The 16,706-nt window shown below is 47.4% G+C and overlaps 1 long non-coding RNA gene across 1 annotated transcript in view; it reads left to right on the top strand.

The window, feature by feature from the left end:
* The first annotated feature begins 1,915 nt into the window (after positions 1–1,915).
* The window catches only part of LOC125759801 (uncharacterized), a 28,053-nt gene continuing 13,262 nt past the window's right edge, over positions 1,916–16,706 (top strand). The window contains exon 1 of the long non-coding RNA XR_007417495.1: positions 1,916–2,073. This is a non-coding gene — a long non-coding RNA (uncharacterized LOC125759801). The remainder of the gene's footprint in view (positions 2,074–16,706) is intronic.

Here is a 16,706-nt window from a genome sequence, read left to right as displayed (position 1 = left end):
TTTAGAAGTGCTCCGGGAAATGTGCGCCAGATTGTGACACGAGTTTCAGCGCTATGCCAAACGACCCAATGATGTTCGTCTTGAACTAAACTAGGTCATACGATGGTTTCGCGAGAATGTATAAGGGTAGACTCCCTACAAACACAGAACTCCGATCGCTCGAGTCCACAAAACCTAAAGAAAGAAACAAAAAAAACAAGAGTTTGATAACCAACATGTTTAAAAAGTCGGTGTTTCGGGTTCCCACACGCCCTGAAGGTCGAGAGATTAAGTCCTGTCGTACCTCAGAGGCTCATAGTTCGATACCCTACACGCTTATAAATTCTCCGCGGTCGATGCCACAGCTGCTCAGAAGGGCGAGGATTCCAGTTGGCACATGGTCCTTGAGACTTTGGCGCGATTCGTCATTCTCTATGCACAGCAGACGCATCGTCATGTATTCCCACGGGGAGGAGCGGACCACTCCCACACGGAGGTTTGAAAAGTTTTCGTGGCACCACTTCTTGGTACAGCTCGTAATAACAATAATAATTGTTTGGGTTCAACGTCCCAAAACCATGATATGGTTACGAGAGATGGCGTAATAGAGTGTTCCGGAAATTTCGACCACCTAGGGTTTTTTAACGTGCACCTAAATCTATATACACGGGCCTCAAGTGATTTCGCCTCCATCAAAAATGCGGCCGCCGTGACCGGGATTCGGTCCCGCGACCTGCGGGTCAGCAGTCGAGCACCTTAACCACAAGACCACCGCGGCGGGTGGTACAGCACTTCGAGAACATGCTAAGCTGGAAGGCATTGCCCTACCAGGAGGCCCGGATTCGGGTATTAGTATCTCTGTGACTATGCGTGTATCCAGATGATAGGAAGAGCGGCTCCCCATTAATGGGTAAGCTAGGTAAGGACAAACTCAGTTCAAGTTAACCTTATTCAGAGATAAAGACAAACGAGAGAGGTCCGTCTCAATGAACCTTTCCCGCGTCCCAACAGCGCCTCCAATGGAGATCGTCGAAATCGAAACTGGTGACTCGTGGCCTCCGAATTTATCCTCCGCGTGCCGGTAGACAGTCTCTGAGGCCTGCGTTCGCACCTTTTTTTTTTTTTTTTTTAAGTGACGTTTTGCAAACTTGCTTTGTAAGGTGTCATTCAGTTCACTACTGTCGTCGCGCTGTGGCCACCAAAAAAAATAATAATTAAAAAAAGTTAAGAAAAGAAATAGAAATGGAAAAGAAGACGTGGCGCTTACATTGTCACCGCCGCCGCGCATGCACAGAATACTCAATCGCATGAAACGAATGAAAACTATTAGTGCAGGACACACTGGAATAATTGCAAGTAAGCACTTTCGGCAAAGTGGAAGTGCGCTAATGGTACCAAACGTAACTTCTTTCGCAACTTGTCTCTGAGTCTTACAAGGTCTCTCAATTTTCCTGCTCACAGGTGTACGCGCCCCAGATCACGGGGGCTGCAGCCTGGCTTCCTCTATTTCTGCGTAATCCCACAAGGCGGTGGCACCCTCTTTCGTGAAACCTAATTTAAGACTATTACATTTACCACGAGATGTCACTGCCTGCAACTAACTGCGAAACAGTGCAGGGGCGTAGCCAGAAATTTTTTTCGGGTGGGGTTCAACCATACTTTATGTATGCTCGTGCGTGCGTTTGTATGTGTGCGTGCCTATATACGCAAGCAAAACTGAAAAATTTCGGGGGGGGGGGGTTTGAACCCCCCCCCCCCTTGGCTACGCCCCTGAAACAGTGTAATCATTTACGGCCGCTGCAAATGGAATAAAACAAACAAACCAATTGATTGCATTGAGATTTCAAAACGTCCTTAAAAAAGTAAGCTAAATCATGCCATTATTATGTGTTTCACAGATATAAAACCCCGCCTTATACAACGCTCAATCGGGCGGGGGTTGTGGCGTGCCCCTGTAATCCAGCTACCTGGAGCCCGGTGCTAGAGGACGGGTTGAGGCTGGGAGTCCTGCCCGATGTTGACCTATGTTGACCGGGTGTCCGCGCTAAGCTGAGCGTCGATATGGTGACCCCAGGGGAACCCGGTGGTGACCAGGTCGCCTAAGGAGGAGCGAACCGGCCCAGGGCGGAAACGCAGCAGGCAAAAGCTCCCACGCTCTACAGTAGTGGGATAGCACCTGTGAATGGGCGGCATGGGGTAGCCCAGTCAATACACCCGGACCTAGTACTTTTTGCTTGCAGCATTGCCTGCCACGTTCTTTTTTTTTGAGGGGGGGGGGGGACATTGAATTTAGAATTACAACCAGCAGCTAGTACCTCCGGCACGGACTTCACGTCACCGGCGGGACGTGGTATCGAATCCCATGTCGTCAGTCTTTTTTTTTTTTTTGCTTTTCATTTTTCTTTTTTATATTGCTCCACAAACGTTTCTTCCTACCTAATTCACTGTGGCTGACAACGTTTGCCTTCACAAACGCACCTAACTTTAAAGATATCGACCTCATTGCGGCGTAGGTAGAGCAGCGATAGGCACACACGCCACGCTGATAATTGACATCGGTGAAGCCTTTGTACCGTATGATCACATCTGTAGCTCGACCATGGGCAATTCACGCTCTTTGATTTCGATGTGACCAGCAATGCGCGCATCGTGCACGTGTTCATCGCATGGTCATTACGTTTACGACCCAAGCGAATGCATCGCACGGCCGTGACGTCACCGTGGTATGCAGCTAATTGACTTTTCAAAAATCATTACGAATAAGAGGCTCTCAACTGTCTCGAGCCACATTCTCATGACAGCAACACCCTTTAGAGCACCTGTAAGGCTCAGAAAGAAATCCCAGTTTCACCGCAAGTGCTAAGCAATGAATGCGATAGCAAAAAATTGTAACGTTATGCGAGGTAAGCTAGTAGCTAGCGCTTTTCAATCCGATCTCGCACAACTCCACAAAACGCGGCTGAAAAGGAATAAGGCCGCTTCAGGGAGAGAAGCGGTTTTCCTGTTGTCTTTCATCTCCGCTCGTCATGAAAGGGTTAATTTGGTTCAAGTTAACTTTATTCGGAGAAAGAGAAAAACGCGAGATATCCGCCTCAAGTGCAGCATTGCACCGACTCAAAGTAGGGAAACTGGAGGCTAACATAAACGAAGGCTTTAACATAGTGACGATGATGATAATGAGAAGTGAAAACAATTAGTGCATTGCATGAGAGAATAATTCCGATTATTCACCTTCGGCGATTTGCAAAGCCCAGGTGCGCTAACGGAACCAAATGCAATGTATTTCATAACTCGTCTTTGAGTATTACATTTCCACAGAAATTTCCTGATTACATAGGTACGCGTCGCCAATCCCGGAGGCCGCCGCTATGTTTTCTCTATTTCAGCCAAATGCCACAAGGCGGTACGCGCCCTCTTTCTTAAAGTATAACTTAAGACTGTTACATTCACCACAAGATGTCACTGCGCGTAATAAAACTTCGAAACAGTGCAATCGTTTGCGGCCGCAACAAATGGAGTAGAACAACGAAAACAAGTGATTTCACTGATATTTCCACACGCCTTTACATAAGTAATCTGAATGTCGCCACTATTAAGTGTTTTTCTATATATAAATCCCCGCCTAATTCAAAGCTCAAACGGGCGGGGGTTGTGGCGTACCCCTGTAATCCAGCTACCTGGAGCCCGGTGCTAGAGGACGGGTTGAGACTGGGAGTCCTGTCCCATGTTGACTTATGTTGATCGGGTGTCCGCGCTAAGCTGGGCGTCGACATGGTGACCCCGGGGGAACCCGGAGGTCGCCAGGTCGCCTAAGGAGGGGCGAACCGGCCCAGGGCGGAAACGCAGCAGGCAAAAGCTCCCGCGCTCTGCAGTGGCGGGATAGCACCTGTGAATGGGCGGCATGGGGTAGCCCAGTCGATACACCCGGACCCAGCACTTTTTTTTTTTTTGCAAGAAAACCTACATGCCAGCCCTCTTCTTGTTTCTTCTTTTCCTCAGGCATTCAAGCACAATTTCAGCTCGTTGCCAGTACCTCCAGCACAGACATCGCGTCACTAGCGAGATGTGGTATCGAATCCCGTGACGTGACTTTCTTTTCTTTTTTTCATTTCTTTTTTCTTTTTCACATTGCTCCAGGAACGTTTCTTTCTACCTAATTCCCTGTGCATGACGAAGTTTACCTTCAACGAACGCCACCTTGTATCAAGAATATCGACCCCATTGCGGCGCATACCAAGCAGCCGTAAACACAGCCAGCTGATTGCCAGCTGTGAAGTGGGTTACCCTACGATCACATCTACAGCTTGACTACGAAGATTTAACACTCGTTAACTTGGATGTGGGCGCATCGTGGACGAGTTCACCACTTAGTCATCATCAGTTTAACCAAGTCGCACTTACACTTGGTTTATTACCGTTCACCAGAGAAGAGGTAAGCCGGTTAAAAGAAAGGAAAGGGAGAGGAAAGAGAGGGCACTTTGGTAATTGGTTTGGTCATGTAATGAGTTGGCTACCAAGAGCAGGTGCAGATTGATTGAATGAACAGGAGCGGGTGCCCCAGATCGGCTGGCCGATGTTTATATGGGTGGCTCCATAAACGGCGCATTGCCATCCTTGGCTGGTTAGTTTTCTGCGTGTTAGCCGTTGACGTCATATCCGTGTTGTCACTGGCGGTAATCGCTGTATGGAGAGAAGAAACTGGATAGGAAATAGGCATGGCTCTGCTTCTTAAGATAGTTTCTTCTTAAGTTCCCTCACTCCATATAGTGATTACCGCCAGTGACAACACGGGACCATGAAGTCATCACATCGCCCGCATAAAAGCAACCAACCAGGGATGACAAGGCGCCCTTGACAAAGGTAGGTCCACCTATCAAAACGTCGGCCAGCCTGCCTGAGGCACATTCTTCTTTTCATTCAATCAATCGGCACCTTGTGTTTCCATCCGTCGGATCCAGCTTCAATCAATCAATCAATCAATCAATCAATCAATCAATCAATCAATCAATCAATCAATCAATCAATCAATCAATCAATCAATCAATCAATCAATCAATCAATCAATCAATCAATTTTATTGCTATTAATATGACATTAGCAATGCGTAAAATATACAGACGAGGTTCCAAAAGTACAAGACTTCAACGGGACCCTCAGTGAAGGACCCTTGACTTTGGATTACTAAAAGCACTGGCACAGCCAGGAGCAGAGACGCACGGGAGCAGGGCCGAAGCAAAATTAGGTGAAGTAGTGTGGGATTTAAAAAAATAATAAATAAAACGTGCAGACACAGCATCATTTCGGCTGACGCAAGGTAGGCCGCCGGTACCGTTCTGGGGTGGAGACCCCGAGGCTACCGTAGACTTAAACCTGCTAATGATTATGATCATGGCGGTCATGAAGCGAGAGGAGCAATTACTTTTTTTATTGTTTCTTTCATGTTCCCGCGAGAACGTAATGTACGTTCTTTCCGAGTACATCTTACACACGTAAGCCACCCACCTTCGTCGGCTGATGAGCGCACGAGGAATTCAGGTAATGGGGGAACACAATAATCGCGGGAAAGGGAGGAGTAAGGAAGAGGGGAGGGGTCGGACAGGGCTAATGGACGCGTCAGCTCTCTTCAGGAATGCAAGCGCTGAGTGACCGTGAGGGCGAGTCCTCCACGAGCTGGATTTTTTAAACTGCGAGGCTGGCGTAAAGCACGAAGCGAAGCGCGCGGTGCGTGGAATGTTCAACAGGAAATGCCTTGGAGAGAACAATAAGCGATGATAGCGTGTGCGTTCCATCGCTAATATGGCTAACTTTCTATTGTAGTGTTTTGTTGAAACGTTGTGACTGTGTTAACAGCAGTTTAGGGCATTACAGCACGAGGGCTCCTCGTCTCCCCTGCTGCCATTCTATTTAGCTGTTACTCGCCTGTAATAATACTATTTCGCGTCCTGTGACGGGCGGATGTCATACGAATCGATATATCAAGGCGAAAGCCTTAGATGCCTCATCAAGGTGGAAAAGTGACCGCAGGCGTCAACAGGAAGTGATGCAAAAAACATGGCTGATCCCTCCGTGATAGGAATCGGTATAGCACGGCCCTTATCGTCGAGGACCGAGAGGCCGTAGATTCGATCACCGTCAGTGGAGCTTTTTGTTATAGTTTTTTGTTCTCATCCGTTAGCCTCCTAATTGTCAACGTCATATTCGTGACGGAAATACGTCACTGAAGTCTTGGTTCACCCCGCCATAAAACGCTGTCCTGTTAAAAATCATCATCATATAATGACGTCATCCTATGACGACGGCATCACGACGTCACAGGTTGCCACAATTTTGTCACAGATTGTCACAGGTTGCCACAGGTTGCGGACGCTTATGACGTCATTGTGACGTCACAGGATGACATCTTAACAAGACACAGTCGCTTGGTCAAATGTGGGCCGATCTCGGAGGCAGTGCGGTAGTACCCCGTGACGTGCAGAAAGCTACCATGCCTACGATCCTGCAGCCAGTGAAAAAATTGGCCGTGTATCTGCGTGCTTCGCTGCAAATGTCGTCTAAAGACGATAGAAGAGGCGCTGCGTGAGATATGGATGCCATCTGGCAATACGTCGGGAAACATGAGTGCTGTGTTGCGGGCTGGTAGTCCCGGCGCAGCGGCAGGCGAAGACCGGCGGTGACCAACGCGACCGGTGGGGACGCCGGCCAGCCCAAACAGGCTGTTTGGCGCGATGCGCCGAAGGAGAAGAAACGTCCGCACTCAACGAGTACTCTCCACAAACTCTCTAACTTACACGTCGCCTGGGTAAAACAGGAATGCCAGAGCGGCGCCCCCTGTCATTCGTACAATGCAATACTGAACCGAAACCGAAACACAACATGAGCTTGTGCAGAGGGCACGGAGGAAGACAAGTTTCAGCGCACCTTAAGAAACTAGGGTTGTAACATTGTAGGGCGAGTAGGGCCAGAAGGACCGTCACGACGAAAACCTGCCTCCTCAGTCGTATTCGCCTGGAACGTTGGTGTGGCTTCGCGTTCCCTCCTCCGTTCCTGGCCTTTCCACAAAGCTACTGCCTAAGTACGAAGGCCCCTACCGCGTCCTACGTCAAGCATCCCCAATTAACTATATGATTGAGCCTGTTCAATCATCTACGGACCGCCGTCGTCGCGGCCGCGAGACTGTTCACGTCGATCGACTGAAGCCGCATTATGACCCACCACTTGTACCTGTTCCTTAGGTCGCCAGGATGGCTCCTTTTCCGCGGGGGAGTGATTTGTAACATGGTAGGGCGCAGACAAGAACGCCTGCGAAAGAAGAAGACGAAGACGGTTGTTGTTGGCGCTCGCGCTTGCTCGGCTTGGACCGCTGATCGCTTCAGCGTTACTGTCTCAACGTTAAACGCATACCATCAAGGTCTTTAAAATTGCGTATCTATGTATTTTCTATTAAACGAACACACCACCTAATACTTACCTAATGATGTTACGCCTCAGATATGCGTAATATTTACTTTTTGATTAACAACGTTCACTAGTATGAACAGCCATACCAGTTCGAGATGGGTGGGCGGTAAGCAAGTGGTTCAACTTTGGCCGGGTGGCTGAATCGAGGGACGTGCCGACAAACAGAAAGACAGAAAGACAGACCAAAATTTAGGCGTTTAGGTTCCCCAAGAAAGACTATCGTCTTTAAAACCGCGTTAGGGGAAGAAAACGTTCTGGGGCATCGGAATGCGATCGACTGAGAAGAAGATAACGACGAGACAACGAAAGTTGTGTATGTCGCGAAGGGATGACACACACAGCGCGTTTGCGTCCAGCGAGACAGCATTACGCTGCATGGTCGTCTGACGAGCATGACAGTCTTCCTACACACAATCACTTCATGAACACCAATGACGACACGAAAAATGTCTATGAACCATGTAAAAACAGCCCACTGCGTGAAACCTCGCCCTCATTTTGCTACGTCGGAAATATAAGAATCGCAGCGGGGCCTAAAGTATTATTACGCTAGTCTCAAGATGTAGACCAGCGAGTCTCTTCGGTCACGGTAACTGCACCCTGTATCGCTCCCACGAGAGCAAAGAAAGATAGATTGCCCGTGCATCGCAAGGACATTCTGGAAAATGAAGGCTGGGCACATGTCGGTATATAGTGTAGCAGCTCGAGTAGAATGTTTCTTCGCCGGTTGCGCGAGGAAGCAGGGCAGCTTGAGGACATGAAGGAAGAAATGCCAAGATGCGTGTTAAAGAGAACGCAACAGCTTCATAGCATTGCACCAGAGCCGCCTACACAGGGCGGAAGAAGCGTCAATGGGGATTTTTGACGCAGGCATTTGGTGCTGTTTCACCGGTGACTATTTCCACAAAATCGGTGTTTCGGTTGCCGCAGTTATTCGTACCTAGTGCTTTCACAGTTCTGTCGGTTTCTTCTGGAGGGGGCTAGTTATTAAACCTTCGATGGTCAAGTCGTTAAGTGGAACCGTTTTACGTGTTTGTTTTCATACCAGTGCGCTCGTTGTGTGCTTCGGAACGCGCGCGTGTGAGCTTGTTTGTTTGTGTGTGTGTGTGCGTGTGTGTGTGTGTGTGTGTGTGTGTGTTTGTGCGTGTGTGCGTGCGTGCGTGTGTGTGTGTGTGTGTGTGTGTGTGTGTGTGTGTGTGTGTGTGTGTGTGTGTGTGTGTGTGGTGTGTGTGTGTGTGTGTGTGTGTGTGTGTGTGTGTGTGTGTGTGTGTGTGTGTGTGTGTGCGAGCGTGTGTGTGTATGTTTGTAGGGGGGGGGGGGGGGCTCAGCATATGAATGTCTGCTACTTGAAAGTGAATCAGGAGTAGAAATTAGAAACAGACGATGTACTTCGTCTCGAAATATTGTAACGGGCTGAAAAATTCCACGAAGAAGACAAGAAAGAGGACGACGTTAACATACCCTGCAAGCTGGGCGCCATCTTGCCAGCCGCTGAAGGGTCGGCATTGTTGACTTCCGTCGTCATTGAAGAGGCAACTAGGCGCCCGCTGCGAAGCTTCATCTTGCGTGAAATGAATACCCCGCCCCTTCCACCAAAGATGTTACGGGGAGAATATATTTACAATATATATACAGAGAATAAACTCAGCGGCTGGCAAGATGGCGCCCAGCTTGCAGGATCTGTCAACGTCGTCCTCTTTCTTGTCTGCTTCGTGGTCCTTTTCAGCCCGTTACAATATAAGCGCCCTGGACGACGCTCTTCGAGATGCGCATTCACAATTTTCATTTATAGAAGGTCGTAATGAAAGCCTTGGTGCTTATTTGGGGCCTTGCTCTTGATGAGGGTATCTATATCTCGTCACGTACGTTTTCAACGTATGTTTCAAAGAGCAGTTTACTTCCTAACTTCGTATTCTTTGCGCAGGATGAATGCGACCAAAGAAAATGATGATTGCACACATAGCGATGACATTCCACGGATTGTGTGTTTGTGTATTGACCTTGGGCCCACAAGGCAGTTAAAGCACTTTTGTGCTTCTTAAGGACTGCGGGCCTTGGTGAACGCCTATGACTGTTGTGCAGTGCCACTGCCACATATGTGTCAGCTCATTTATTGATCATTTCCCTCCTCTCTCTCTTTGTCACTCCCATCTTTCCACTCCCCTTCCCTTTCCCCCGGCGTAGGGTAGCCAACCGGACTGCTGTCTGGTTAACCTTCCTGCCTTCTCCCTTTTGTGTTCCTTCCTTCCTTCCTGTATTGGCCTTGCATACACAAAGAATGAACCAGTGACGTGTGTGGACATTACACCATAACGACTAGCAAGCATGGCTTCCTGGGCCAAAGTAGTTCTTTCAGCGAGACTTCTTTCAGTAGCGAGACTTCGTTCAGTAGATGGGCTCGCATTAAGACATCGTTCTGTGTTCTTACCACCTACAACAGAGTTTCTGTCTTTTCGTGTTGACGCTCGCTAAGCAATATATGAAGGATGCTCAGCTTCTTACAAATACAGAAACGGCGTTAAACGGCTGTTATTGTCAGGCTGGATTGCCTAGCGTCTCGTTCTCGTTTCTTGGTATTTCTTGGTATGATGACGTCACTAATTTCGGTGGAATGTGAAATCATTACATGATCGCTATTTTTGGCATCACTGGCGTTGACGCCGCCGACGCCAACGGTCACTTTTCGCGTTTGATGACGCGTCTAAGGCTTCCGCCTTGATAAGGTTTTCCCTAAGGAGAAAAATTTCCAAGTTATCCCCAACGTTGAAATTTCCAGCCATGGTCAAACTTAGCGAATGCTTCGAGTGTAAGCACGAAAACCGAGGGTACCTCTATAGGCCACGCTTCCGTGGGTCGAAGGCCAACTAAACCTGCTTGCAGAGATCGTCGCGGAGTGCATTCCCGTGTGCGCGGTTAAAAAGTCCTTTGGAGTTGCCGCCGCCGCTGAATAGGAGCTGTACGAGGTCATTCCGTATTCCCTTTCGTATTCCTCGACGTGCTTCCATTAGAAAGTACGTCGAAGCATCGGAAAGCGTACGCGTCGGAAAGAACACAGCGACCTCAACCGTTCATCTAGTTTTCCTCTTTTATCGGATTCTCTCCTGTTCCGAGGGTACGCCAGCTCCCACAGGATGATACGCCTATACCACAACGAGGATGTGGTCTCCATTAGGTTTATGCGATATAGGCATGGAACATGCGACCACGCGAGTCCTTTGAGACGTACACGTCGCTGCATAAGTGATGCGCTCTGCATGGAGATGGAGGAGACGCGTACCTTTTGCGCCAGTGATCTTTGCGGCTTGTGTGTTTCTTCGAGCAGTGTGTTTCCGTGACGACTGATTCGGATTATTCAAGAAGATGTCCGGAGATGAAATGATTATGCTGGTCAGGCAGGCGTTCGAGCAGTTGTGGTCGCCATGATTCTTTTTTCTTTCCGGAGGCCGACACGGCGCGCACCTTCTACATCTCTCTTCACGCACGCACGCACGCACGCACGCACGCACACACACACACACACACAACACACACACACACATGCGCACACGCAGGGAGACGCACACGCACATATTCGTATATGTGACTGTACGAAAGAGCAGGAATTGTTCTAAGATCTTGTTCCTTTGCTAGACACAACCAATGAAGCCATCATACAATTAAGCCAAGGAAAACGTAGCGGACGTTAATTGTTGCATTTACCTTCAGTATAGTCATTATGACCTAAATTGAAAGGGATTAAATTGGACGAAATGCAGCCTCGCCGTTAGCGCGATCCGAACCTACAACAGTACGTTATGTTGGGCTACTTGGTGCGTCGTTACTTAAAATACGTGACGCTATAGGTCGCAACTGAGAAGAATTGGCATTCTTTCTCTGTCCCTTCTTGTTTCTTCTCAGTTGCAACCTTGAGGCACGTATTTCGAGTACCGAACCTACAACCATCCTCCACTTTAGTTAATTTCAATTTAGGCCATAACGATTACACTGCAGTTCGAAACAACAAATAATCTCCCCTGTGCTTTCCTTGGCTCAACTGTCTGTTGCTTTAATTGATTGTGACACACAAGTGACGAGCGATAAAAAAATATGCACTGAGAAGAGGAATACAGATACGCATCATTACACTTAAAAGAAAACACTAAACACTAAGGTTAACTGAAATAATGAAGAGGGCTCCACAGGAGATTTCCGAGGGTAAACATTAGCCTATATATGCTATAGAAGTATATACAATCGGCCCAGAAGTCGCCGCAGTATTTTTCCAGCGTTAAAATAGCTCCGCTATCAGCGGAGAAATCGATACTTGCGCATGAGATTAAGGTATACTTCTTTTTAATTGGCATCTGAAAGCCCATCAAATATTTTGGCTTCCGAATTCAAGTTTTTACTAAGCCTTAGCCCTGCCTTACTCTTCCGCTATCGATCGATCTGCCGCGCTCTCACAAGAGACAGTCGTTTACAATTCACGCCACCGCCACACTTCAGAGCTTTCTGCCCGCTTAAATATTCGATGAAAATCAATGCTCAAAGCCGTCCCGAAGGCTAGGACTGAAGAATGCAAACGGGGGCACCGCGGTACAAAGTTTTGCGAGGATCCTATACAGCGCATGCTTATACCGCCTCGCAGCTGAGATCATCAGAGTTACGCCAGTAGTGCTCCGATACGAGCATTGCGTACGCAAGAGCTCAATAAATCCCTTTAGAGCTGCGGGCAAGCGTTTTTTTTTAAACGGATAATTGCGTAGAAAATGATATAGTAAAAGGAAAAGTAAAACACGAAAGAGGCCCAGATTATAGTCTGAGCGCGTCGAGAAGGCTTAAATTATAAAACGCCTACGGAGGGACCCTCGCTGTTCTCGTATCTTCCGAGTGACGATGCCTCCATCGGCGTATTCGATCGTCCGGTACCCTCGGTTTCACAAACTTCCCCATGTTCTACTCTTCCACTTGAAGTGCTGCGTCCAAAGATGCGCCAACTTTGGGGCAGCTCGCAACTTTATAGACTGCCTCTTTCTGTGTTTCATTATAGCGCGCTGTATAGGGCTAGGAGCTGGAAAAAAATTCGCCTCAATATTAGGGGGTCCTGTCAGTAACTCCTCAGGATCCAATAAAGTTCGTTATCTATCTATCTATCTATCTATCTATCTATCTATCTATCTATCTATCTATCTATCTATCTATCTATCTATCTATCTATCTATCTATCTATCTATCTATCTATCTATCTATCTATCTATCTATCTATCTATCTATCTATCTATCTATCTATCTATCTGTCTGTCTGTCTGTCTGTCTGTCTGTCTGTCTGTCTGTCTGTCTGTCTGTCTGTCTGTCTGTCTGTCTGTCTGTCTGTCTGTCTGTCTGTCTGTCTGTCAATATTATCGCTTCATTTTTCCACATTTTCGTACTCACTGTGTTAAATGGGAAACCCTGAAACGACGCAATCCAAGAGTGTCCCGCATGCGTCGCGACAATGAGCAAAAAGGAAGTGGGCCCCGCGCAGCTGAGTTGTCAGAGTTGTGATGGACGCGCGGGAATTATCATTCCCGACAGCTTCGCTGCTCCAGGAATGAGAAGTCTTCGCGACACGAGGAAGAAAAGAATGAATTTGTCTCAATAACGATCTCGGTGCGAGGCTCGCGAGACGCTTTTGCTTTCGCATCGCCGGGTGCGGCGACGCGGACAAATTTTTCTCTCGGCGATAACGGCTCATTTTTCATAATATTGTCGCATAAATGATTGACGACGGCTTGGTCAGAACGCCAGCAAAAGTTCTTCAACTTCTTTTAACGTTTTCTCTCCAGCACCTCGGTTATTGTTTTTAGCGAAACTGCAATGCTTGCAAACAGCCTCGTTTTTAATATTGAAGTGTCCGCGTTGCCGTCCCATTTTCTTACGACGGTTTGCACCCTTTTCGGATTACCCACGTTAAATTCGGAGGAGGGACTTACAAAGTTCCCGAAGTGCATGTATTGCGGCGTTTGCAAATATCTTGTATGCCTATCTGACGGTGTGGGTTGCTGCAAAGGAACATCGAGAAACTTCTCTGCTGCGAATAGTAATCAAATGAAATTGGAAATAAAAGGGGGGGGGGGGGTGTAGTGAGATATCTAAGCGCAGATGATTCTCTAAGCGTAGGCGATTATGTTGCGGTGTGATTAACTAAATATTTTGATTCCGACATTCTAGTTCATATTCCTCGTACTTATGTTTTTCGCCTGTTCGTTCCTTTGTTTAATAATTTTGCATGCAGAAGGCTTGCATTTCCTTACGTACAGGGGTGTTCGAAAGTTCCCAGGCCGCTATCCCATGTAATCCTACGACAGCGTGGCCTGGGAAGTATTGAACAACCTTGTACATTATGCCTTGTATGGAGCTTTCAAACTCTTGAAACGAAGAAGACAAAAACATGTCTACGCTAACATGTCTCTGGCAAGTAGTCGTTCTAGATGAAAAGGCAACTCTACCAACTGAACTTTCGAAAAAAAAATGTCGTAGGAGTTCCGGGATTTCCAAAAGTTTCCGGGATGAAGACTTTCATCCTTCCAGCATTTCATCATTCCCCTGACGACTCCGCCAAATCTGCAGAGTAGTCACCGGGGAATCACAGCTACCGGAGTAATTGAGTTCGCAGAATAAAAAGAAAGGACAAGCAAGTGAAGAGCGGTTATTCCGTTATTCTTTTTACCGAAGTCAGTGAAACCTAATTTCGTACCTTGCCGAATGTGCGGGCGTACCAGTGTCGCGGAAACCGGAATCCCAGACGCTAATTTTTCGAGGTAAGATTTTAAGTAGATTTGTCGTGTGGGCTACATGCCATTAGCTACGAGTTTCATCGCTAATTTCTTTTGTTTTTTTTTTTCTCACACACTTGTAATCTCTGAGGTTCATATGCATAAGCACCGCGTGGACGAAACGATTTGCATTACGCACGCATACGGCCCTGCGACCGCGAATGCGAGAGCAGTACATTACGAAGCGCTGCAAAACAGGTACACGTGAGGCAGTGACTTTGCGCAAGTCTATTCAAGTCGAATCTCATTACAAGAGCACTTGCCCTGCCACCGTGCATGTATGCAAGACCGCGGTACCTTACTTAGCACTGTCGTAGAGGTATACGAGATGGAATGACTTTACAACGGTGAGTTATAGTTGCTTGTCGTTATGGAGAATTACTGAACTTCCTCAACATAACGCAAGATTAGGCCGTTGGCGTAGCCACGGGAGGGGGGAGGCAAGGGTTGGAACACCCCTCCCCTCCCCCCAGATTTTTTTAAAATTTGGCACGTGCATATATATAAACGCACACATACAAACACACGAACGACTATACCCAAAGGATGGTTGAATACCCCCCCCCCCCCCCACACACACACTTTCCGAAAAATTTTCTATCTACGCCCCTGGTTGAGGCTATTTATATAATCTTTTTGGTGTATGCCTCGAGAGCACTCAGTTCAGACCATTTAAATAGACATATTAACTACCATTTAAATAACATTACTCTCTTTCGGAGAGACGTGTCCCACGACCTTGTAAAAGAGAGCTTAGGTGTCTTTTTAAAGAGAGTTATGTATGGGAGAGTAATATACGTGGAGAAAAAAAAATTGAAAGGACTCTTCTTTTTTTTCTTTCTTTTTCTTTTCTTTTTTTTTTCTTATAGATTGTTTTGGCGGCTACGTTTTAGCTCTGCTAAGCGCGAGAGGGCAGGTTCGATTCCCGCATTTCGATAGCGCCTAAATGCGAAATTCACCCGTGCACCTGCATTTGCGTGAAACGTCAAACAATCCCAGGTCCGTCTAAAATTATTCCGCATTACACCACAGTCATGTTGTGGTTTTGTCACGGGATACCATAAATGTCTGATTTTTCTTCTCAACATAACATGAATTAGGAAAACGAAAAACACAGCCTGTGGAGCCAAACTACTGAATACTTGAGCCTGCGGCGAACACACAAAAAAAGAATAAAAGAAAGAAAATTGTGTACAGGTTGCTAGGACTAACTCTAAAGTTAGGCTTCCACTGGCTGGGAAGCGTTAGAGGCCTAACTCGCTAAGAGACTGATTTGGGTCCGGCGGTGGATTTAGCATGCAAATTCACTCGCTTCCAGGGACGAATCTAAAAGCATGTTTGTGTGTTCTATGCGCACTCGTTCCAGGCTAGAGTGACAGCCCTTAGGCCGTGCTCTCTACAATTATTTCATTAAAGTTCCTCTCTCAAACTCGTCTGGGACCCCCTTCGCGCCCTGCCCCCTTCCCTCATTCTTGTGTGATTTCTTAACGTCCGTAGCCCCTCGTGAAATTGATAAACAGAATGCAGTCTGTTTGGGGTAAGTGAAACAGAGAGAATAAAAAAAAGAAAAGAAGTGGCGTGTAGGACGAAAAGTTGCTTAAGACTTTACAAAGCCATTCTATAACGCAACTAAAACGAGCACAATTGTGTTCACTTAATTTTTTTAGGAAACCCAGGACCAGACAAAACAACGCAGGCGCTGCACTCGTCTGGATGACTAGGACAGGTCATCCTAGGTTGTCTAGACGACCTAGGATGACGTGTCCTTGGATAACGTAGTATAACTTTGGCTGCAGGCGGGGTTAGCCCGGTGTACATAACCGTCAACTTCCTCCGCCAGAGCCTCTTGCGATTTAATGTTGATCAGCCTTGTCTATCGCAGCAAAGCAATCAGCAGTCACTGAGTTCTCTTCCCGATTTCCGTTCATGGCCGCCTCGTGGAACAAGACGTTTCGAAGCTGGCGTGTCTAAGAAACCTCTCTTTTACAGACTGTGGTACAACGCTTACCTTTCCACGATGTCAAACTGTGGGCTTTGCCAAATGGAATGCTCTTTGTCATTGATGTGACCCCGGAATTCACAAAGAAGGTAAGTGTATCGGTCAGTCTCTAAAAAAAAAAAGGAAAAAGAAAGCTAACAGGCTCTCTTATGCATTCGCCTAAGGCGACTCGAATGGGAAACCACCTCTTCTTTTTCTTCTCATTCGACTTAGTGATCCTCCCCCCACTCCTCTCCTAAAGCTTTCTGCATCTAACGGGGTTTTGCACTGCCTCCAAAATCAGAGGCATTGCGAGTTTCTGCCCCTCACCTGGTTTTGCACTGCCTTTGTGATCGGCCCGCTTTTGACCAAGCGACGATGTGATGAGGTCACAAATCGCGGCGATCTTTGAAGTGATGACGAGGGGGTACGGTGACACCATCACGTGATGATGATTTTTTGCATCCCTCGAGTTGACGCCGCCGCCGAGGGACGTC

Source organism: Rhipicephalus sanguineus, chromosome 9 (genome assembly GCF_013339695.2).
Source record: "Rhipicephalus sanguineus isolate Rsan-2018 chromosome 9, BIME_Rsan_1.4, whole genome shotgun sequence".
Classification (NCBI taxonomy): domain Eukaryota; kingdom Metazoa; phylum Arthropoda; class Arachnida; order Ixodida; family Ixodidae; genus Rhipicephalus; species Rhipicephalus sanguineus.
Note: the sequence above shows the minus strand (reverse complement) of the source record. Positions and strands in the feature narration are given on the sequence as shown.